Below are 23,641 nucleotides of genomic sequence, written 5' to 3'. Positions count from 1 at the left end.
CAGGAAAGAGAGGGTATCACTACAAGCCTCAAAGACATGAAAAGGATAAGAAGGAAACACCACAGACAACTTACACACACACAAATTTGACAACTTAGATGAAATGCACCAATTCTTCCAAAACTACAAACTGAAAAAACTCACTCAAGATAAACTGGATAGCTGGGGTAGTCCTTAGGGTGTGTGTGTTTTTCACGCCACCAAAGACTTGGTTCTCACAGACCAGGTGTCCCACAAGTTTAACTGAATTCTGACTCTGTCAGCCTGGAGATAGCACCAGCTTCCACAGGTTAAGGGCTCAGTCCCACAAGACTGACACCACTTCAGCCGCCAATCCAGGTTCACCTGTGCTTCTGACGAACTGACTACAGATCGGAGGTTCCCACGACCCCCTCCTCTGGTTGGATTCACTTGCTAGAGCGGCTCACAGAATTCAGGAATCCAGTTTACTTACTAGATCGCGGGTTTATTATAAGGGATATTAAAGGATATGAATGAACAGCCAGATGGAGAGATATGTATATAAGGCGAGGTTTGGAAGGGTTGGAAGGGTTCCCAATACAGGAGTTTCTGTCCCTGCGGAGTTTAGGGCCTGGCCCGTGGAAGCTTTCTGGTTCACCAACCTGGCAGCTCTCTGAACACACTCCTTTTGGGTTTTCATGAAGGCTCCAACCCTCTAATTATGGTCGGTTCCCCTGGCAAAAATATCCCCATCCTTAGGGGATTTCCAATAGTCACCTCTTACCATAAACCCAGTAGTGGTGGAAAGAGACTTGTTATGAATAACAAGACACCCATTTCACTTCGTGGCTCTGAGGGATTTCAGGGACTGAGGCCAGAAGACCAAATATTGTAACAAAAGATGCTCCCGTTGCCCTTAGGAAATTCTAAGGGGTTTGGGATGAAGACCAAAATATATATTTATTATAAATCACGATATCACAGTCCTGTGACCATAAAAAAAATGAATTTGTAGTTACACTTACTGAAAAAGAAATCTCCAGGCCCAGATGGTTTCAATGGCAAATTCTACCAAATATTTAAAGAAGAAATAACAATAATACTATGCAGTCTCTTCCAGAAAAACAGAACAGGAGGGAATATGTCTGAACTCACATTTTGAGAGCAGCATTATCCTGAGCCCCACACCTAAGAATGCCAAAAAGAAAAAGAAAATTACAGATAATAGCCCTCATAAGCCAACTGCAAAAATCTTCAACAAAATATAATCAAATCAAATCCTGTAATATATATAAAGAATAATGCATCACAACTAACTGGGATTTATCCTGGGAATGCAAAATTGCTTCTTTAGTTGAAATCTGTCATTACAATTCATCATGTTAATGGTCTAAAGAAAAAGATCACACGCCATGTCAGTTGATGTGAAAAAAGCATTTGACAAAATCCAACACCCATTCATGATAAAAACTCTCAGTAAAATGGAACAGAGGGGAACGTCCTCAACCAAGTAAGGGTCATCTACAAAAACCTACAGCTTACATCACATGTAATGGCAAAAACTAGACATATTCCCCCTGAAATTAGGAACAAAACAAAGAAATCTACTCTTACCATCCTTATTCAACATCATACTGGAAGTCTTAGCGACCCCAGTGAAAAGGAGATAAAAATACAGAGATTGGAAGGGAAGAAATAAAACTGTCTTTATTCACTGACGATCTGATTATCTGTGTAGAAAATTCCAAGGACTCTGAAAGAAAAACTTGTAGAACTAATTCACAAGTTTGGTAAGGTCTTAGCATGCAGGATCGCAACAGAAAGATCATAATTAGAAACCAGAAAATTTTAAAATAACATTTACAGTAGCGCCAAAAATCAAATACTAGGTATAAATCTCCAGAAAACATGCACTGGATCTGTATGTTGAAAACTACAAAATCCTGAAGGAAGAATTTTTTTTAGCTTTTTAGAATTATTTTTTTTAATGTTAAAAATTGAAGTATAGTTGATTTACAATATTGTGTTAGTTTCAGGTGTACAGCACAGTGATTCAGTTATACATATGAAGGAAGAATTTTAAGACAAATAAATGGAGAGGCATACCATGTTCATGAATGGAAAGACTCAACATAGTAAAGATATCAGTTCTCCTTAAACTGATCTACAGATTAATTACAATTCCAACCACAATTCCAGCAAGACTTTTTGTAGACAGAGACAAGCTGATTCTAAAATTTACATGTACAGATGGAAAAAACGAGAATAGCTTAAACAATTTTGAAAAAGAAGAATAAAGTGTGAGAATCACATTACCCAACCTAAAAACTCACTCTGAAGTTGCAGTAATGAAGACAGTGTGGTATGGGTGAAGGATAGACACACAGATGGACAGAGCAGATTAGAGCCCAGAAATAGGCCCTCACTCCTTTGGCGAACTGATTTTGACAAGGGTACAAAGGCAGTTCAGCAGAGAAAGAATCGTCTTTTCAATAAATAGTGTGGGAGCAACTGGATATTGATGTGAAAAAAGAAAAGAATTTTGATCTAAACCGTATAACTTATGCAAAGATTAACTTTAAATGGGTCATAGGTCTAAACATAAAATCTAAAAATATAAAATGTTTAGATTAAAACATAGGAGAAAATCTTACTAGCATGGAGTTAGGTAAGGAGTTGATAGATTTGACATGAAAAGCAAACTCCATCAAAGGCAAAAATATGTATCCTAATGTTAGTAGCACTGTCAAGAGGGATAGTTGTTTGGAAAGCAGTCTGACAGCATCTGGCAAAATTGAAATGATATATGATCTTTGACCTAGAACTTTCTCTCCGGGGAATTGGGCCATCCCACAGAAAGGAGCATCCATGCTGAGGGTGCAGGGAGAAGGGTTTAGCTGTGCCTGCGGTGGCAGAAACGCGGGGCCACAGGGATGGCCGTGCAGAGAGTGTACTGGACATCCACTAGCATGGCCCCGGAACCGCGTGAGGCTGACCCCAAGCTCTACGCTCTGGGAACGCAACAGGGAAGCTGCCCGGGTGAGGAGGGGGCAGAGCCGTGTGTAGTAAAGAGCCGTGTAATGAACCAGCGGCAACCAGTGTGCGCACAGGCCAAGCGCAGCGGGCTCGAGGGGAATCCTACGCAGATGCAGGCGGTGGGTCAGGAGAAATAAGACACCACCTCACGGGCTTTCTTGGAGGGGGTCCTGCTGCAGAGGTGGGAGAAGCCACCGTGTGGAGCCACAGAATGGAAAGGCAGAGGCCGTGGGGTTTTTTGTGGTTTGGTTTTTTTTGGCTGCGCCTCGTGCGGCTTGTGGGATCTTAGTTCCCTGACCAGGGATCAAACCCAGGCCCTCGGCGGCGAGAGCTCAGAGTCTTAACCACTGGACCGCCAGGGAAGTCCCAAGGCCGTGGTTTTAAAACCACAGGAAAGATCACACTTGGGCGTATCTGCAAATGCACATGTATGGGTGGGCACTTGTAACGGGAACTGATGGGGAAGACAAGAACTGGGCAGGTGCTGGTCAGGGGCGCCCAGGGTCTCAGTGGGCACTGAGGCATGGCGGCCCCTGGCTCGAGGACATTGCGGGTGCAGGTGGGGGTGGGGATGGGGGGGCATCGGGAGCCCAGGGGGCCTGCCCACTCCTCCTAGGTGGTCAGACCTCAGGCCGTGGTGCCCTCCGGGGCCTGCCAGGTGGGGTCTGCTCCAACCACAAGGGCCTTGGTTCTGCCCAAATGCCCTGAGGCCTTTAAGAGGAACAGGGTCTTTTAGACTAAAACCCCCTCTGTTTCCATAGTCAGTGGGTCTGGACACATAATAGCAGGTGGTTAATAAATGTAGCGGAATGAGGGACACTTAGGGTGTCATGGTGTCCCGGGCGCGGGGTGGCAGGGGGAGCCCACAGGAAGGCGCCACGTGGCTGAGGGTCCACGAGAGGCAGCACAGGGCCCCCTGTGGACGGGGCGCGGGGACGGCCACCAGCAGCACAAGGAGAGGTCTGGAGGCCGCCTGGAGAGCAGAGTGACCACCAGAGCCAGTGGAGCACTTGAGAAAAGCTCCTTGTGTCCCCGGGCGCCGGTCCTGCACGCGGCGGCCTCGCCGTGCCCGGAAGCGGACGTCCCGTCCTGGGCAGGCTGCTGGGAGCTGCTCTGCTCCCAGACCTCAGGACGGAGGGCCGCTCGGGGGCCACTCTTTTGCGGCCATTCAGGACCTCCCAGCCCGCGTTTCCCTAACGGCTCACTTTGGAGACATTGCTCTTCTCCAGGAGGCTATAAATAGAAAACTTGTCTTGAGCGCCTGGCTCAGCCTGACTTACTTCTGCCTCAGAACTGCAGGCGTCAGTGTTGGATATCTGCTGTGGACGCTGGGTTTTATAAACACAGAACCTGGGAGGAGAGACAGTCTTTTTCCTCCTATTTCGCTGTTTGAGGACATGACCATGTGGCCAGTGAGTCTGGCCGGTGGCCAGCACTGAAGGACTAGGAGTCCGTGTGCCCACGATTACCTCCAAAACAGGACACTTGGGCAGCTGTTTGCCAAGACGTGGTTTCAAGAGGTCTGGAACTCGGTCGGGAACGTGGTCTAGAATGAAGTCTTTTATCCCTCAGACTGTATTAGTACTTGTCTCCAAAATTCTGTGCCAACCAGTGGGAAGTTGAAATCTGTAGAGAAAAGTTAGAAGAGGACGGACGCTGGAGAGCGCGCCACGCGCAGGCAGGACGGGCTCCTCTGTCCCCAGACAGGCCTGTGAGGACACAGACCCACAGGGGAGCTCCCGGAGCCCGTGCCTCCGCGGAGCGCCGCGGGCATCCTGTCCACGAGGCGGAGCCTCCAGGGCAAGGAGGGGACAGGGGTGCTGAACGCATGTGCCGGGGCTGGTTCGAGTCGCTGCTGTGTTGCGGCTGTCGCCCCCCTGCTGCCGACGACAGGGCGGCGGCGGGGCTGGACCACGTGTGCGCCTCGTCCCCACTCAGGGGCTGTTGGGAGCCAGGCTGCTGTAAACGTTGTGCTCTCATTTCCCTGGGATGGACGCTGGGTCGTGTTCAACCAGTGAGAAGCCGCCAGGCTGCTCCGGGGCTGGGGTGGGGCTTGCAGGTTCCTGTCCCCGGGCCGCGGTCCCTGTTTTACCTTAGCCAGTCTGATGGCTGTGGAGGGCATCTCGTGTGGCTCCGAGCTGCCTTCCCTCACGGCTGATGACATGGGCGTCCTTCCTCGAGCTTCTTCGCCAGCTGTGCCCGTCTTCAGGGAGGTGTCCAGCTGTGTCTTTTGCCCGCTCCCTAACTGGAATATCTGCTTTACTGTTGAGTCTCCGGAGCGCTCTCTGTGTTCTGGAACTAACCCTTCATTGGGTTATGTGCTTGCAAATATTTTCATCCGCTCAGCAGGGTCTTTGGCGGAACACAAGTTGGGAGAGCTGGCACGGTTACCACGTTGTCGCCCAATCCACGAACATGCTGTCTCTCTGTTTATTTGGGCTTTTGATTTCTTTTATCAGCATTCTGTAGTTTTCAGCATGCAGTTCTGTCCACATTTTGTTACGTTCAGTCCTAAGTGTCTTATTTTCCAGGGCGTCACTATAGCCGGGGTGGTGTCTTCATTTGGTTTCCACGCGATGACTGATCATTATGAGCACGGAGGCGCCTGCTGACGCATGTGTGGGTTTGCTGAGCCCACTCTGTCCTTCTACACGTGCTTTTGTTGATACGCTGAGATTTCCTACAGTCAGCCATGTCCTATGCAAAGAGGGAGCTTTATTTCTTCCTTCCCAATCGGTCTGCTTTTCCTTGCCTTATGGAAGCAGCTAGAACTCATAGGGCTGCCCTGAAGGGAGCAGAGAAAGCAAACTCCTGGTCCCACTGCAGCCCCAGGGGAAAGGCTCACGCGTCCAGTCAGGCCCCTGGGGCATCGGCTGGGAGGTGAGCTGAGGCCCACCTCACATGACTCAGACATGGCATCGAGCGTCATTTACGACACAGGGCGGGTCCTTACCGGCAGTGACAACGATGCAGCTAGCTCCACGGATGGGAACGGACAGTGAAATTGGATGTGGCACCATGGGACCAGGTAATGAGGGCTTGACGGCCAGAGTGAGTGACCTGGGCTCAGTCCAGCAGCTGGCGGAGTTCAAGATAGACGGAGAGAGACAGAGACAGATGGAGAGAGACAGACGGACGGAGACAGGAGATGTGGCGGCAGAGGGAGTCTTCTTTTGTGACTCTGTCCCTTTAGAGTGTGACCTGGGGGGGTACTCGTACAGCCGCAGCCGAGCCTCTGGACGCGGGGTGAGAGTGCCTGGGGCCTGGGCTGTCCTCGTTGGGTCTCACACACTTGAGGCACCAGGTTCCTGGACTCTCGCCAGGGCCACGATAGGTGGCACACGGTGCCTGGCAGGGCGACGCACTCACCTCAGAGCTCTGGGGTCTAGGACGGAGTTCCTTTGGTTTAATTGGCACTTTGGACTTCCCAGGTACCAGAAACTCTGAAGGGATGGATGGTCACGGAGATCTTCTCTTCTCTTAGACTTGGTTTTAGGGGTTGAGAAGCAGCAGGCATCTCCTCGGGACCTGCTGTCCTGGCTGTAGCTGTGACCCCGGCAGGGAGCAGACTCAGGAAGCTGGGCGGGGAAATTGCCACGTGGGAGCTTGGGCCTCCTGCCCATGCTGGCACCTCTGGGAGGGACCGAGCAGGCGGAAGGGAGCCTCTGCACCTCTGGACCTTCCCCGGCTTGCACCCTCGTCCCCCCCACCCCTCTCCTCGCCAACACCCCTCCTCAGCAGCCCTGACCCCGGCCGCACCCCCCCGCGGCCGCCTGGCCCTTGGGGTCCTCTCTTGTAGTTTAAAAATAACCTCCTTGCAAAGCCTCCCTGAAATCCAGCCCCCCGCACTCTCTCCAGAACCCCAGTGTCCAGCCACCTGGTGGCATCACACGCAGACGTCCACGCAGCTTGTGATGAGCTCAGCGGAAACCAACTGTGAGGACAGGCCGCCCCGCGGCGGCGAGGAGCTCCAGATGGGCTGCGTCCCCGGACGCCCGGGCACAGCTCTCGCCTCGGCCCTCCAGGCCCTGCAGCTCAGGTGAGGAGACGCGCAGCCTCCTTCCCGTGCTCTCGGGGGCTGTCCCCGCACCGTGGGTCCCCAAGCTGAGTGCTTGCTGGTGGATAAGCTCGTGGGCTCCAGGCCTTTGGAAGGACCAGCCCCGGGCCCTCCTGTGTCCTCCTTCATCCTCTTCCCTCCACCCCGAGGCTCTGCCCTGCTCTGCGTCCAGCCTCCCGAGTCCATGAGCGGCTCACGGATTTCCGGTGTCTCCTGTGACTCCATTAAAACACGTAAAGACTCTGCATTTCTCCTGAAATACACTTCAGCTGCCTTCCTGTGCCTGTTGGTATTGTCACGTCTAAGTATTTCTAATTTCCATTATGATTTCTCTTAGACCCATGAACTATTTAGAGATGTTTCCAGATGTATGGTTTTTGTTGTTGTTGTTGTTGTTGTTTTTACATCTTTATTGGAGTATAATTGCTTTACAATGGTGTGCTAGTTTCTGCTTTATAACAAAGTGAATCAGTTGTACACATACATATGTTCCCGTATCTCTTCCCTCTTGCGTCTCCCTCCCTCCCACCCTCCCTATCCCACCCCTCTGGGTGGTCACAAAGCACCGAGCTGATCTCCCTGTGCTACGCGGCTGCTTCCCACTAGCTATCTACCTTACGTTTGGTAGTGTATATATGTCCATGCCACTCTCTCACTTCGTCCCAGCTTACCCTTCCCCTCCCCATATCCTCAAGTCCATTCTCCAGTAGGTCTGTGTCTTTATTCCTGTCTTACCCCTAGGTTCTTCGTGACATTTTTTTTCTTAAATTCCATATATATGTGTTAGCATACGGTATTTGTCTCTCTCTTTCTGATTTACTTCACTCTGTATGACAGTCTCTAGGTCCATCCACCTCACTACAGACAACTCAGTTTTGTTCCATTTTATGGCTAATATTCCATTGTATATATGCGCCACTTCTTCTTTATCCATTCCTCTGTTGATGGACACTTAGGTTGCTTCCATGTCCTGGCTATTGTAAATAGGGCTGCAATAAACACTGTGGTACATGACTCTTTTTGAGTTATGGTTTTCTCAGGGTATATGCCCAGTAGTGGGATTGCTGGGTCGTATGGTAGTTCTATTTTTAGTTTTTTAAGGAACCTCCATACTGTTCTCCATAGTGGCTGTACCAATTCCCATTCCCAGCAGCAGTGCAAGAGGGTTCCCTTTTCTCCACACCCTCTCCAGCATTTATTGTTTGTAGATTTTTTGATGATGGCCATTCTAACCGGTGTGAGATGATATCTCACTGTAGTTTTCATTTGCATTTCTCTAATGATTAATGATGTCGCGCATTCTTTCATGTGTTTGTTGGCAGTCTGTATATCTTCTTTGGAGAAATGTCTGTTTAGGTCTTCTGCTCACTTTTAGATTGGGTTGTTTGTTTTTTTGTTATTGAGCTGCATGAGCTGCTTGTAAATTTTGGAGATTAATCCTTTGTCAGTTGCTTCATTTGCAAATATTTTCTCAAAGAGCACGGAGGGGACAGACAGCGTCGTTTCCAGGTGGGAAGAGCATGAGCTTGGAGCCCTCCGGCTGCATTTGTCAGATCTGAAAAGCATGAGTGCCCGTCAGTGCGGGACTTCAATAACATCCTGATGGACCCACGAAATGCACATTCACAGCCATTAACAGCAGACACACCTCGAAGGTAATCATGAAGACTTTGAAGACTGGTAAATGAAAAAGACACTCAGTGATGCTGTGGGAGGGGGAGTGGATAACTGTGATACAGGACCATCTGGAGGCGGCTTGGCTGGACTCCATGAGGATGGGCCAAGGGATGGCGGGAGAGGGCCAGGCCTCCCGGCTGAGACCTGCATGGTGACAGGACCCTCCCCCAAAGGCAAGAGACCTTTGAGGTAAAGGGCTCGGTTCTGATCCTGACCTCTGACCCGGGCAGCGACACCGCAGTTCTGCCTGCTGCCCGGCACCCACTGTGCTTCATGTCCGTAGGCAGTTGGGAGCCCTCGTGGTCTCTGACCTGCTCTGACCCTCGCCCGACCCGACCGCAGTCCATCTGTAGAGACCAGGCGCCGCTCCAGCAGTTGAGAGGCCGGAAAGGTGAGCATCACCTGCACCCTCGTCCCTTGTGGCCACGTTGGGGGTAGAGGTCACCAGATGGGCGGTTCCATCCTTCCTGGGATGCGGCCAAGACGACGCTGACCCCCCAGCATTGACCATGGGCCGGGCGCATCCAGCCACGTAATCGGTCTGTGGGGGGAGGGCTGCTGCCAGAGGTGCCCGTGTCCATGTGAGGAGCCCAAGGTCAGAGCTTAGACACCTGGCCCAGAGGAGGAGGAAGGACAGCAGGAGGGGGTAGAGAGGATGCGGGAGGAAGAGCAGGGGGTGAGCCAGGGGCTCCAGGCCAGTCCAGAGCGTCTGTATTTGTTTAGGGTGCAGGTACCTATAAAGGTTGTACCCTGGTGAGCCTCTGATGTGGCCGTCAGACCCAGAGAACCTCAAAGAAGCTGGCTGAGGCCTGGGTGGAAATCGCTATAGGGATTTAACTCAGACTGCGAAGGCTTAGGGTGGGCATAAGTAGCCACCTGGCACTGGTAGCCAGCAGGGTGAGGGATGGGGGAATGTGCTCAGGCATTGGGGACGGGCTGGTCCTGAGGGTCCGTGTGCCAGAAGCCAGCACCTGCCCGAATCCACCTGACCCTGGTCACATTCCCCTGCCTGGTGACAAGACCCTCCTCCAAAGGCAAGACCCCTTAGAGGGAAAGGGCTCAGTGCCAACCCTGACCAATGACGTGAGGCCCATTGTGGGTTGGAATGGCAGTGACCCCACAGTTCCACCCGCTGCCTGGCACCCACTCTTCTTCGTGTCCGTAGGTGTTTGGAGGCCCCCGGGGTCCCTGACCTTCTCTGACCCTCACCTGCCCAGCTCCATCTCTCCTGCCCCGTCCCTGGGTGCATTTCCATCGAGGAGGCACATCTCCCAGCAGCAAGAGGTCAGATGGGTAAGCATCACCTCGTCTCTTGTGGCCACAGTGGGGACAGAGGCCCATGGGTGGGTGCCTCCGTCCTCTCTGGCTCCAGCCAAGCTGACTCGGACCCCACCCCACTGACCCTGGGCCAGGCCCCTGCAGCCCCTTTTGCCTCCGTGGGGGGAGGGCTGCTGCCAGAGGTGCCCGTGTCCACGTGAGGAGCCCGAGGTCAGAGCTTAGACACCTGGCCCAGAGGAGGAGGAAGGACAGCAGGAGGGGGTAGAGAGGATGCGGGAGGAAGAGCAGGGGGAGACAGATAGAAGACGGAGCCAGTGGGGAGGTGCATGCAGGGTGACGGAGGGAGGAGGAGGTAAGACAGGAAGAGGGGGAAGGACAGGAAAGATGGAGGGCGGTGGGACGCAGGAGCAGTAGGGGAGAGTGGCTGAGTGGCTGAGGAGTAGGTCTGGGTGTCGGGAAATGGGGAGAATGCGGAAGGAAGGGTGGAGGCGAGTGGCCAGTGGGGACAGAGGAGGAGGAAGGATGGAGAAGGGATGCAAGAAGCGGGCAGGAGGGGAGGGTGCAGGAGGAGGTGAAGGGTGAAGGCTAGGGGTGCGAGGGAGGGGAGGGGAGGCGTGTGGATGGAGGGGAGGCGAGCGGAGCAGGGCAGGGTGCGGAGAGGTGCTCAGAGCTTCGGAAGCCCCACAGCCTGGTGCCCTCTCCAAGCCCTGTGCTTGTGCCCTGCGTCCTCGAAGTACCCTGTCCATCGTGCCCCAGATCAGGGGCACTGCCAGGTGAGGACGTTTGTGTTCGGGCTGTGGGCCGGGCTGGGACACAGGGCCTCATCCTGAGCAGTGCCCTGTCCCAAGTCCTCTTGACGTGTCACTGGCCCAACACATCCCAGCCGTGTTCCCGATGGGCTGGGCCTTCTGCAAGTGTCCAGGAACGAGTGGGTCCCTCTGCGTGAATGGGGACCGTGAGGCCCTTCCCCCATCGCCTTGTTCAGAATTGTGGACCTAGAGACGGTCTCAGCAGCACAGAGGCTGCCTGAGGTCAAACATGTCCTCCTCTCCCCAAGCCACACCCTCCTGATCAGCTGCGGTGTAGTCTGAGCTGATTCACCAGCCAGCACCAGCTTTGAGTTCAGTCAGCTGGAGTAGGTGTGAGCATCTCGTCCTAGAGACCCCCGGTCCCCAGTCCCTGCTCTGCTTCCCGAGTGGGGCCATCCTGGGTGGGCGCCCGGTCCTGGGAGGAGCCTAGTGGGCAGGAGCCCAGGGCCGCCCTTGACCAGGAGCGCCCCTGCCACCTTCAGGGTCTCCTGGGGCTGAGACTGGGGGGAATCGGGCTCAGAGAGCTCTTTTTCTTCAATTCACACATCACTAAATTTAGCTGTTAAAATACACCGATCAGTGGTTTTCAGAGTATTTACAAAGTTGTGCAACCATCACCACTGTGTCCACATTTCACCACCTCGTAACAAAGGCTCGTATCCGTCAGCAGAGAACCCCCCCAGCCCCTCCCCCAGCCCTGGAGACCACTGGTCGAGTTTCTGTCTCTACGGATCTGGCGATGCTGGACGTTTCAGATCAATGGGATCACTGTGGTCTCTTGTATCCAATTTCTTTCACTGAGCATCATCTCCATCCATGTTGTAGCCCGGATCAGTATTTCCTGTCCGCAATACAGGAGGGTTCTAATTTCTCCGCATCCTTGTGCTACTGGTGATAGCCATTCCGTGGGTGAGGAGTGGTGTGTCCCGTGGCCTTGTCTCTGAAGCTGGGTAGACTTCGGAGAAAGGTCTATCTATGTCCTCTGTCCATTTTCTAATTGGTCTACTTCTTTTGATTGAGTTCGGAGTTTTTATATATTCTGTATACTAGGCCCCTTATCAGATAGGTGATTCACAAATCTTTTTATTCATTGTGTGTCTTTTCACTTTCTTGATGGTGTCATTTGAAGCACAGAAGTTTTTCGTGTTGATAAAGTCCAGTTTATCAATTTTTTTCTGTTGCTCGTGCTTTTTTACTTGTTTATTTGTTGTGTGTGTGGCCATGCTATGCAGCATGTGAGATCTTAGTTCCCCGACCAGGGATGGAACCCGTGCCCCTGCAGTAGAGGCACAGAGTCCTAACCGCTGGGCCGCCAGGGAAGTCCCGTGTTGCTCGTGCTTCTGATGCTCGAGCAAACTGTGATTCCCGCAGGAGCCCCTCTGCAGCCGGCAGCCACCCTCTCCTTTGCTCAGCGCCCAAGGCCAGGATCGCAGCTCACTGCGCAGCTCAGCACTTCGCCTGGGCCTCCTGGCCCCCTGCTTGCCCCTCATCACCTCACTGTGACAGGATTTCCCAGGCGGCTCGGAGGGGAGTCTGGAAGCGGAAGTAAGTGTTACGAGGTGTGGGTGCGAGCCATGACCCGCCACCCCGGCGGCGTGGTTTTCTCCCCTCATCAGACAGATGGGGGAGCTGCCGACAAGGAGCCAACTTCAACTTGCTGGCTCTCTGAAGCTCTTTAGCACACTGGGATATTTGGATATTTTTGTCTTGCAGCGTCGCACATGGAGAAGCCGGAGACCCTGCTGGCCCTGGAACGAGCAGAAATAACAGCCAAACACAAGTAGGTGAGACCCCGGCAGACGGTGAACACGAAGAGCAGGTGCAGCCCAGGCAGGTATCAGAGCCAAGGACAGGCAGGTGAGGCCCGGCGGGGATCAGAGCAGGTAGATCAGGTGAGGCCCAAGTGGGTATCGTCACCAGTCGGAGCAGGTACAGCCCCGGTAAGGATCGTAGTCACCAGCAGCAGGTGAGGCCCAGGTGGGGAAGCACAGGTGGGGAAGCACAGCCAGCAGAAGCAGATATGTCCCTGGTGGGATCAGAGCCAAGGAGGGGCGGGTGAGGCCCAGGTGGGGCCCATTGCCAGGTATGCGCAGGTGCGGCCCAGTGGGAGCCACAGCAGCAGGAACAGTTATGTTCCAGGCGGGGATCCCGGCCAAGGCTGAGAAGGCGGAACCCAGGTGGGTATCCTCACCCGGAGGGGCGGGTATGGCCTGGGTGGCGGTCACAGCCAGTGGGACCAGGTGGCCCAGGCAGGATCCTAGCCAGGTACGAGCAGCTCCCACTCGGGCAGGTGGGTCTCGTGCTGTGCTCCTGGGACGCAGGGCAGGGGAGGTGTCCTGCCCCTCCTTTGGCCACACCTCTGGCCTCTGTGGGTTTCAGGGCCAGGCAGGGGCTCCAGTGGAACCCGGGGAAGATGCTGACCGCTCGCTGTACAAAGTTGCCGACAGGCTACGTTTTCTGCCATGAGGCATCAGGATGCCCCTCCTTCCCATCTCGGGGCAGGTTTCCTTTTGCAGAAAGACCTCTCTGGAGGCGGGACCCATCGCCCCAGCTCAGGGCCTCGACCCCTGGTGGCCACGGCGGGTCAGGGTCTGCACTGGGCTGGAGCTGAGAGGACTCGGGGAGGCGGCGGGGGCAGGGCTGGGCGCTGGTCCAGGCCTGGGCCTCAGCCGCGTGGCCTCCATGCCTGGCCCTGGCCTCTGCCTCCGAGGTCAGAGGGAGGCTCAGCCTGGTTAGCAGACTCTGCAGAGCGTGGCCACAGGGTGAGGCGCGCCTGGCCCACAGGTCTCCGAGGCTCTGGCCCGGAGGACAGTGAGAGGTGTGGCCTCAGGCGCTGGAGGGACGGGCAGGGGGAGCAGGCAGGACCGGCCTCAGAAGCTCACGGGAAGGAGACAGACGCAGGCGGAGTTTGCAGCTGAAGACGACCTGACCCCTCGGTCTGGGGCTGGGAGGAGACTCGGGGTAGAAGGCCGGGCCGGGCCACGGTGGGGGAGAGAGGAGAAGACGTGCATGTACCTGGACGGAGCTGGTCTGCAGCAGGGCTAAGGGTGCTGGGCTCCTGGACGGAGGCGTCCACTCTGGAGCAGGGTGAGGCCCTGGGGAGCGACTCACCTGGACGGTGGCGTCCACTCTGGAGCAGGGTGAGGCCCTGGGGAGTGACTCACCTGGACGGAGGCATCCACTCTGGAGCAGGGTGAGGCCCTGGGGAGCAACTCACCTGAGAGCCCTGAGCGGGGGCCTCTGCGCTCCAGCAGGGCAGGGGCCGGGAGGGCATGGAACAGAGCGGGTGACCAGCATCGGCAGGAGGTGGGGCACCTCCTGGGGCTGCTGTGGGACGCAGCCCATCCCTGAGCCAGCACCCTCCTGGAGTCAGCCCTCCCCTCCGCAGTCTCCTGGGCTGACACCTGGGGGTTGATGGGGGCAGGTGGGGCCTTCTGGGCACCCGGCCGGGTGCAGGTCCTCACGCTCTGCTTCTCTTGCCTTCCAGTCAGGGGAGCTGCGTAGCCTCAGCACCCAGGGCCTCAGCATCAGCGGCTGCAGCACCCACTCAGCGAGGGTAAGAGCCATCCATGCTGCACCGGCGGGAGGGGGGAGGACGTCGTGGGTGCAGCTTCGGTTCCCTGCCGCCCTGACCCCAGAGCCGTCAAGGGGTCCTCGGGCTGAGGGGTCTGCGCCTTTCCTGGCCCTTTTGAGGTCACGCCCATCAGGGCCACCCTAGGAAGCTGGCAGCTGGGCCAGCACCACCATTTCCCATTTTCCAGCAAAAAGCCCAGGAGATCGGGCGAGCTGACAAGTGGGTGAAGATGCTGAGGGATTGGAGTAAATACCAGGGTGGCGAGAAGGTAGCAAGCTGAGCATCCTGACCCTGAAGGGTGCTGGGCTGGGTGCCCCACAAGGCCCGGGGAGAGTCCGATGCCAGGGCCGCAGCCAGCCCAGCCGGGGACCCCGCAGGAAGGGAGCAGCGGGGCCACGGCCCGCTCTTACTTGCGGCAGACCCAGCCCCTCCGGAGCATCCTCCAGACGCCTCTCGCTCTCTCTCCTCCTTGGCATCCCCTGCACCTGTCTCACAGCTGGCTTCTCTCCCGGAGATGCGCCGGCGGGTCTACAAAGGAATCCCCCCACAGGTGCAAGGTCAGGTATGGTCTCTGCTGTTGGACATGGAGAAGGTGAAGGTGGAGAACAAAGGGAAATACCAGGGCTACCCTGGTGGTGCAGTGGTTAAGAATCCGCCTGCCAATGCAGGGGACATGGGTTCAAGCCCTGGTCCAGGAAGATCCCACATGCTGTGGAGCAACTAAGCGCGTGCGCCACAGCCACTGAACCTGCACTCTAGAGCCGCGAGCCACAACTACTGAGCCTGCATGCCACAACTACTAAAGCCCGTGCGCCTACAGCCCGTGCTCCACAAGAGAAGCCACTGCAACAAGGACCCGCGCACCACAACGAAGAGTAGACCCCGCTCGCCACAGCTAGAGAAAGCCTGCACGCAGCAACGAAGACCCAATGCAGCCAAAAATAAATAAATAAGTTTTTTTTTTTTTTTAAAGGGACGACCAGGTATGGCCCCTCCACCTGTGCGGGGGCCGCACCAACAGGCCAGGACATCAGGAGCTTGGGGGGCTGGGCCTCAGGGACCCCTTGCCCATCCCCAGCACTTTCCTGGCACCTCCCAGGCTTGCAGGCCCCGAGGCCCACCTGCCTGGAAGGCCCCACCCACCCCCCTGCTGCCCATCCCACTTGGCCTAGTGCAGACACTGTGTCCAGATACGGACACATGCCACCTGGAATCAAACTAAGCCCTCCTAGACAGTTGGGGGGACAGAGTCACACAGCAAGGGATAGAAACCAGGGGGAAAAGAGCAAGGAGACACCCACAGAAGCCATGAAAGGAGAAAGCAAAGCCAAACCAGATGAACGACAGGCCTGCATTCAGCTGAACAGAAGGACTGAATCCGGACAAGAAGCAGGTCTTTTCCCATCGCCCCAGAGAGGTCCCTACACCTGGCCTGTTCCTACCGCCCAGCACCCCCTCTCCACCGAGGGTACCCCCAGGTCACATTGCCCGGGGAGGGCGCTCTGTGTACCCAGACCAAGTAAGACCAGTAGGGGAAATGTGACAGTGGTCATGCTTCCACAAGCAACCCAAGGACGGGTAACCTACGAGGCTAAGAATGTGGCGGACACCCACTAACTGTGGGACTACAGCCAGCGTCACGCTCAGTCCGGAAGCTCTCAAAGGGCCCCCGGAAACAGGGCAGATACATACAGAGATCAAGAATGTCCCTCCGTATGAACATAAAGAGTTCTGAAACGGGAAACATGCATGTCTGTTAGGCCTAAGGGGAGCCCCAAGGATATGTTTTTCGCCTTCTTAACCAGGGGTCTGAGAAGGGGGGGTGTCAGGGCCGCGGGGCTCTGCATTCCTCATGGACTGTTTTAGCGTCTGGCTGTTGGGAGCCCGAGCCCCCAGCAGCCCTCCCGTCCCCGTCCCCGGGGACCCTGAGTCGGGCTGGTGCCAGATTCACTCTTGGGAAACAAGGCAGTGAGCCGCCCTTACTGTCCTCGCCTTGCCCCGCCTCACCCCGCCTCACCCCTCGTGTCCCCGCCTGTTGGCGGTGGGACTCCGGCGGGGGTCAAGGAACAGAGGCCCAACCGCCCTCTCCGCCTCCCCACGCACCTGGGAGCCGCCTCCCTGGGGCGCTGTCATCCTGGGAGGCCGCATGCAGCGGGCGGAGGAGGGGTCCAGCTGGCCTGGACGGTGCCTCCCTAAAGGGCGGGGGTCTGGACCTTGGACGTGGGCGTCACTCGTGACCCGCCCTGGCTTCAGAAATGCGCACAGTGAGGCTTCTGCAGAAACAGCTCAGCTCCCGCCAGCCTCCTCGCAGCGTGCGCTCTGTCCGGCGGTGGTGGTCGTGGGTCCGGGCTCCGCCTGACGCCTGCCCCGCCCCTTGGCCCCGCCCACAGAGCCCGAAACCGCAGGCCCGGCTGTACTCCCAGGACCTAAAGCAGATCGACCTGGGTGGGAACCGCGCCTTCCGAAACCGCATCATGTTCCGGGAGCGCTACGGCATCAGGTGGGTCCCCGGGGCCCCGCGGGGGGAGGCGTGGGCCTGGGTCTGAAGCTGGGATGGCGGGTGCCCGGCCCCCGGCCTGGCGGTGCCGCCTGAGCCTCGAGGGGGCGCGAGTGGGCACGTGAGGAACGAGGGCGGCGGTGTGGGGCACGGGGCGGGGGGGGGCGGGGGGCGCGCGGGGAGAGTGGGGACCGGTCTGGACTGGCTCAACAGGCCCCAGAGGGCCCCGCGGGAGGTGAGGGGCTCCAGGCACCAGAGACCAGGCTGGACCCGAGCCCAGGGGAACGAATGGAACGAATGCGGGTCGGCAGGGTCAAAATGACGCCCCATCTTGATGTTTTTAGTTATATATTTCTGCTCTTTTAGACAATTTCCATCATTTAATTTTAAAAAGTGTGACGAACCCCCAAATTCCATCACCCAGGTCCAACACTAGCGACACTGTCCTGTCCTGTGTCCTGCGTTCACCACACACTTGACCAGCACAGGTGTTTTACAGAGAACCCAAGATGTCTGGCCTCACCCCGTCCCTAGGTTCTCAGTATGCATTTTAAAAGCAGGGATTCTTGGGCTTCCCTGGTGGCGCAGTGGTTGAGAGTCCGCCTGCCGACGCAGGGGACGCGGGTTCGTGCCCCGGTCCGGGAAGGTCCCACATGCCCCGGAGCGGCTGGGCCCATGAGCCATGGCCGCTGAGCCTGCGCGTCCGGAGCCTGTGCTCCGCAACGGGAGAGGCCGCAACAGTGAGAGGCCCGCGTACCGCAAAAAAAAAACAAACAAAAAAAACTGGATTCTTGGGAAGTCCCTGGCGGTCCAATGGTTAGGACTCGGCACCTTCACTGCCGAGCGCCAGGGTTTGATCCCTGGTTGGGGAACTAAGATCACAAAGCTGAGTGGGATTTTGCGGGGGGGCGGGGACGGGACGGGACACGAAGACACAGGGATTCTCATGCGTGCCCTTGACCCTGTTGCTACACCTGAAGCATTTCCTGTAACCCCTAATCTCCAGCCCTAGTGGGGGCCCTAATGTCGGGCCTCCCAACGCTTCACTCCTTTCTGGACAACCTGTTCCAATCTGGGTAACTGGGTATGGCGCAAAGACCCTGCCGGCCGGGCAGACCTTGTGGGTGGGCAGGAGGGCAGGTTCTGCCGTGACAGGTTCGGGGCGTACGTGAATAGCCAACAGAGCAAGCTCGCTCTGGCCCAAGAGATGCTCTTCAGAGCCCTGACCCCGGAGAGGAGAGGGGTCTGGCCAAGACGGCGCCGGGAGCATCAAGGCAGGCGTGGGCTGTGCTGCCCAAGTGGTCGCCCGGACCTCCCACGCTCCTCTCATGACAAGATTGCTCTACCGAGGAGACTCCACGGGCCCGAAGCTGGGAAGCCCCATGCCTGCCTCGGCCCAGAGCGTGGCTGTGTCTCTGCTGACCTGCAAGGCCGGGCCCAGGGCGAGTCAGCCGCCACTGGCCCTCAGAACCTCCATCACCCCACAGCCCCCAGGCTGCAGGCCTCACGCAGACAGGAGCCCCGGGTGTGAGGATAAGCCTGGTGGGCCCCACCAACCCACCACCCCTGCCCATCTGCAGGCCTGGGCACAGAATCAGGGAGGTTTCCTATAATGCACCACATCGTAAATATCTTAGGCCTCAGGCCCAGCCACTGCGGTCTGAGAACACAGCCTACTGGATACACAAATGAGGAAACACGGCTGTGTCCCAACTTCTGGTTCCATCTTAAACCTCTGGCTTGTTTGCAGGGCAACTCACCTGTTGCATTAGAAAACCAGAACGCCAGGATGGGGTGAGGCCATGGACACTGGGAAAGAGGCCGGTTAGGTGAGACAGAAGACACCTATGAGAGAAAGAACTATATCTAAATGTAAAACTTTCATTCTGCAAAAGACACTGTTAAAAGAATGAAAAAGCTACAGAGTGGGAGAAAATATTTGCCAATCATATATCTAATTAAGGACTCAGGCAGAATAAGAACCAAAGTGCTGGTAAGGATGTGAAGCAACAGGAACTCTCATCCAGCACTGGTGGGGATGCAAATGGTGTAGCCACTGTGGGGGACAGCTGGGTGGTTTCTTACAAAACTACACATATTGGGACTTCCCTGGTGGCGCAGTGGTTAAGAATCCACCTGCCAATGCAGGGGACACGGGTTCCATCCCTGGCCCAGGAAGATCCCACATGCCGCGGAGCAACTAAGCCTGTGCACCACAACTACTGATCCTGCACTCGAGAGCCCACGAGCCACAACTACTGAAGCCCGTGTGCTCTAGGGCCCACGTGCTGCAGCAATGAAGACCCAATGCAGTCAAAAAAAGCCCACTACATATACCCTCACCATGTGATCAGCAATGATGCTCCTTGGTATTTACCCAAATGAGCTGAAAACTTAAACCCACATAAAACCTGCATGCAATATTCACTGCTCTGTTCGTGATCGTTAAAAACTGGAAGCAACCAAGATCATCTTCATCGAGGGAATGGATAAACTGGGGGATTCCATGAAATGGACTTTAATTCAGGAACACAAAGGAAGAAGCTATTGATTCACTCAACAGCATGGATGAGTCTTAGACATATTTTGCCAAGTGAAGGAATCCAGACCCACATGTGATTCCACTCACAGGGCGTTCTGGAAAAAGCACAGCCCCGGGAGGGGGAGGGTCAGCGGCCGCCAGGGCTAACGGGGTGGGATCTTAGGCCGGAGCACGGATGCGGCGGCCTCGCCCGTGTGTGAAAACCCAAGGGGCTGTACATCCCCGAGACTGAACTGTGATGTGTGCCAACAGAAAAAATAAAGAAAATAAAAACTTGTCAAACTGTACACCTGGGATACTTATATTTCATTGCATGTAGACTTTACCCCTGAAACTCGAGTTTTGATCCTAAAAATGCTGTATTATTAATCAGAAACTTGGCAGGGATGAAGGTTCCCAGTAATCAGAACTCTTGTGGGGCCCCCAGGGAGGCAGCTCTGCTCTACCTGCTCTTTCCAGAACATTCCCTCGAGGAATACCAGCTGAGAGGACCCCACGGGCTGCCCACAGTGGGGTCTTGGGCCAGCCCCCTGGCCTTGTGCTCTCCCAGGTCAGGCCCCCCAAGCCTGACCTCATGGCAGGACCTCCAGACTGTGCCGGGCCCCATCGCCTCCCTCGCCTCGTCTGGGAAAGGGGACCCAGGACGGCGCCCAGAGCCTCCGGCTTGGGGCTGCTGTGGTGCTGGCGCCTAGCTTGCTCAGGGGCTCTCCAGCCCACAGGGCATCTCAGGGGGCCCCTCCAGGGCAGTGTGAGCTCGGCCAGGCGGGAGCCCATCCAGGAGCTGAGGTGGTAGTGTGGAGGGGGCAGAAGAGGCCTCCAGGTGGGTCCTCCATGCACATCTGGCTCTTGCAAGAGGTGGACACTGCCAGGGCATAAGCCAGGTCATGGCGATCCTGCTGACGTTCCTGGGTGAGGAGGACGCCTTCTGGGCGCTGGTCCAGCTGATGACTGACGAGAAACATGCCATGCATGGTAGGTGACCACCGAGGACAGCTGGAGTGCATCAGGGCTAGGGGTCTCCCTGCAGAGCTCCCCCAGCAGTGGGCTGGCGGGGACCTGGGCCCAGTCTATGTCCCCATCAGCGAAGGGCACGGGCTCCCCGTGCTGCCCTCTGGGTCCTAGAGCCACGGCCCTCAATCCCGGCCTCGTCCAGGCAACTCTCCCTTCCCTGCTGGTCCTTCTGCCTCACACCTGCCACCCCCCAGCGCCCTCCGAGCCCACGGCCAGACGAAGCCCCGGCGGCAGCAACACCCCCTCCCGTGCCCCCAGCCTGGCTGCCAAGCCTAGGAGAGGGCCAGGCACACCCCCGTCACCCACCCCGTGGGCTGCACTCCCTGTCCCTCTGTACCGGGTCCCCCACCCCCCGCTGCGGCCAGGGCAAGCGCCAGGGCCGGACGCCTGCCCACCCCTCAGCCCAGGGTGCCAGCCAAGCTGGGCCTCCGGGAGCAGGGCCTCTGCCCCGGCCGCCCCGGCCTCACAGGCTGTCCTGCCTGGGAAGGGCGTGTCCAGCCAGGGCTCAGGAGGGCCCTGCACGCTGGGGTCACCGCCGGGGGCGCCTGCGGTACTCCACCCTCACTGGACACGGCTCTGATTTGTGGGGGTCCGGGGGCTCCTCGGGCTTCTCCATCCCGGGGTTCCCAAAACTGCTGAGACTCCAGGCCCACGAAGAGCACATTCTAGGCAGCGCCCTCCCCCAGCTGCAAGGACACCTGGTGAGTAGATGCATCGCCCCCGCCCCCGCACAGAGGCGCCGTCCCACAGCCACCGCAGGGGCTTGGCCTCCTGCAGGCTTCATTCTCCTTCTCCCGAGGGGGGGTTGGGGGGGGTGAGCGGCGAGCTCGTTTCCAGCCGAGCACGCAGGCCCCGAGCCCGTGCCCTCCATCAGGATGAGGAGCAGACATCCACGGGCGCTGACACCATCCAGTGGTTCAGGCTTCATTCTCCTCCCGAGGCGGGGGTGGGGGGGGTGAGCGGCGAGCGCGTTTCCAGCCGAGCACGCAGGCCCCGAGCCCGTGCCCTCCATCAGGATGAGGAGCAGACATCCACGGGCGCTGACACCATCCAGTGGTTCAGGCTTCATTCTCCTCCCGAGGCGGGGGTGGGGGGGGTGAGCGGCGAGCGCGTTTCCAGCCGAGCACGCAGGCCCCGAGCCCGTGCCCTCCATCAGGGTGAGGAGCAGACGTCCACGGGCACTGACACCATCCGGTGGTTCTTGCAGTGCTCCGTCGACCGGGCAAGGCTGCCCAGGAGGCTGAGTCCCAGAGGTGCTCCCTGACCCCTCCTGATGCCTGGGGAGGACCCAGCCCCACACCCCAGACATGCCATGCCCCTCCCGCGGGGCGTCCAGGAGCAGCCCAGAGCCCTCCTGGTGGGCGCAGGGCATCTCGAAGTCCCAGCCGTTTCTGCTTTGGCTGCCATCAGAAGGCTGGGTCAGCCCGGGGGTGGGCAAGCCAGCGTTCTGCTCCACTGCGGTGTTCCCACCGAGCGTGGACAGGCTCTGTTGCCCCCAGACTAGGGGTCGTGCTGGCCAGATCCTCAGGACCTTGAGTCCAGGAGCCACGGCCCCACCGGGACGAGCCCCACCAGATGAGGAGCTGCAGGAGCTTGTCTGATGCAGCCCGGGCGACTGCAGGGGCCAGAGGCCGGTGGCGGGTTCTTACCCTGTGCTGGGACCACCACCGTGCCCTGCTCAAGCTGCCCCTCCTGGGCCTGCTGTCCCCACAGACCCCCTTTGCGCTGACCCTGAAGCTCTGGGATGCCTACATCCTGGAGAGCAAGCACATGCCGACGGCCATGGTGTACACAGTCCTTAAGGTCCCCGAGCGTGGTGTGCAGGCCGCAGAGGAGGCAGGCTGGCCAGCACAGGAGCCCAGAGGCCGCCCTCCGGAGCACGCCCTTGGCAGTGGCCCTGCCCATGGCTCTCCCGGGCACAGCAGACCTACAGGTGTGGTGCCCAGCGGAACACAGCCGCCGCCCACGGGAGGTGCCCCAGGGTGGGGAGCTGAGTCTTCCCGGTGGGGCCCCCGCTGGCCTGATGGCGTCCGCACCCCCAGAACGCCTCCTGAAGCTGCCCCTGGAAGGCCTGCAGGAGTTCCTGCAGGACACGCTGTCCCGGGCCTGGGCCCTGGAGGACGACGTGGTGCTCAGGCAGCTGCAGGCCTCGATGGCCAAGCTACGCAGGACGAAGTGGGACCTGCTTCCCTCAGGGGCACTGAGTAGCAGTCTCCTCCGGAGTCACCCTCTGGGGCAGTGAGCGGTGGGGCGAGCCCCAGGCCTTCCTCCTCACCCCCATCCATCTGCTCTTCTGCTCTAAGACTCGGCCGGCCAGGCCAGGGCTGGGCATCAGGACAGCCAGCGGTCGGCGGCCTGGCGAGCTGTTTCCAGTGTTGGGCTGGGGCCGCCATGCAGGGCCCCACCGGCCCACCCTGCGCAGGCCGGACGGCCTGGTCGGGAAGCTGGCCTGGCCTGTACATTTCCAGCAAAACCTGAAGAGTTCCCCACGAGGCCCCTGGGCCTGGAGCGGCCTGCCCCAGCCCCCAGGCCTCCCCTTACCCCTCCCGGCATCAAGACACTCCCCGGAGAAGATGGGCTGGCTCTCCCTGGCCCACCTGCCCAGCACGAGCAGCCCAGCCCCTCGCCCGGCCCGGCCATCCTGAAGGCCAAGGAGCAGTGGCACGAGGGGGCCACGGCCTCAGGCCTCCCGCTGGGGGCCCCGGAGGCTCCGAGTCTGGCCTGCCTGTCCCCAGCCCAGGACAGTCCTCAGGATCGGCTGCAGCCACAGTGACGGAATTCCCTCCCGAGCCTCTCAGTGAACCACGAGGCCACAGGCAAGTGGCCCCCAGACATCGGCTCTGAGCCGGAATGCTGGGTCCTCTCTGCTTCAACACCTGCCTGGGCCACCCGCAGGGCCACACGACAGGCACGGCCCTGCAAACCCACTGAGGTCCCAGCCACTGGCTCTGCCCAGCCCACTGAAGAGAGCACTTCCAGGCCCACGACACCCCTCCTGCCCTGTGACGACTGCAGCCAGCACCCCTCCTGGGGCAGTGACCAAGTGCAAGCCCCGCACGTCCCCACAACCCCCAACCTCTGCGTCCACGAGGAAGCTGGACATTCAGGGGCCTCCAGAGAACAAGGTGACTGTGAGCACAGTGACACGCCCTACTTCTTCACGCTGGCCTTCCTTGAGGACAGGACCCCCTCACACAGC

At 57.8% G+C, this 23,641-nt stretch overlaps 1 long non-coding RNA gene across 1 annotated transcript; it reads left to right on the top strand.

The window, feature by feature from the left end:
* Positions 1 to 14,081: 14,081 nt before the first annotated feature.
* LOC309825851 lies at positions 14,082 to 19,672 on the top strand. The gene is made up of 3 exons (XR_014297067.1): positions 14,082 to 14,374; positions 16,783 to 16,892; positions 18,640 to 19,672. It is a non-coding gene; the product is annotated as an uncharacterized lncRNA (long non-coding RNA).
* Positions 19,673 to 23,641: the final 3,969 nt, after the last annotated feature.

Source organism: Grampus griseus, assembly GCF_964374135.1.
Source record: "Grampus griseus genome assembly, chromosome: 8".
NCBI classification, from domain to species: domain Eukaryota; kingdom Metazoa; phylum Chordata; class Mammalia; order Artiodactyla; family Delphinidae; genus Grampus; species Grampus griseus.
Note: the sequence above shows the minus strand (reverse complement) of the source record. Positions and strands in the feature narration are given on the sequence as shown.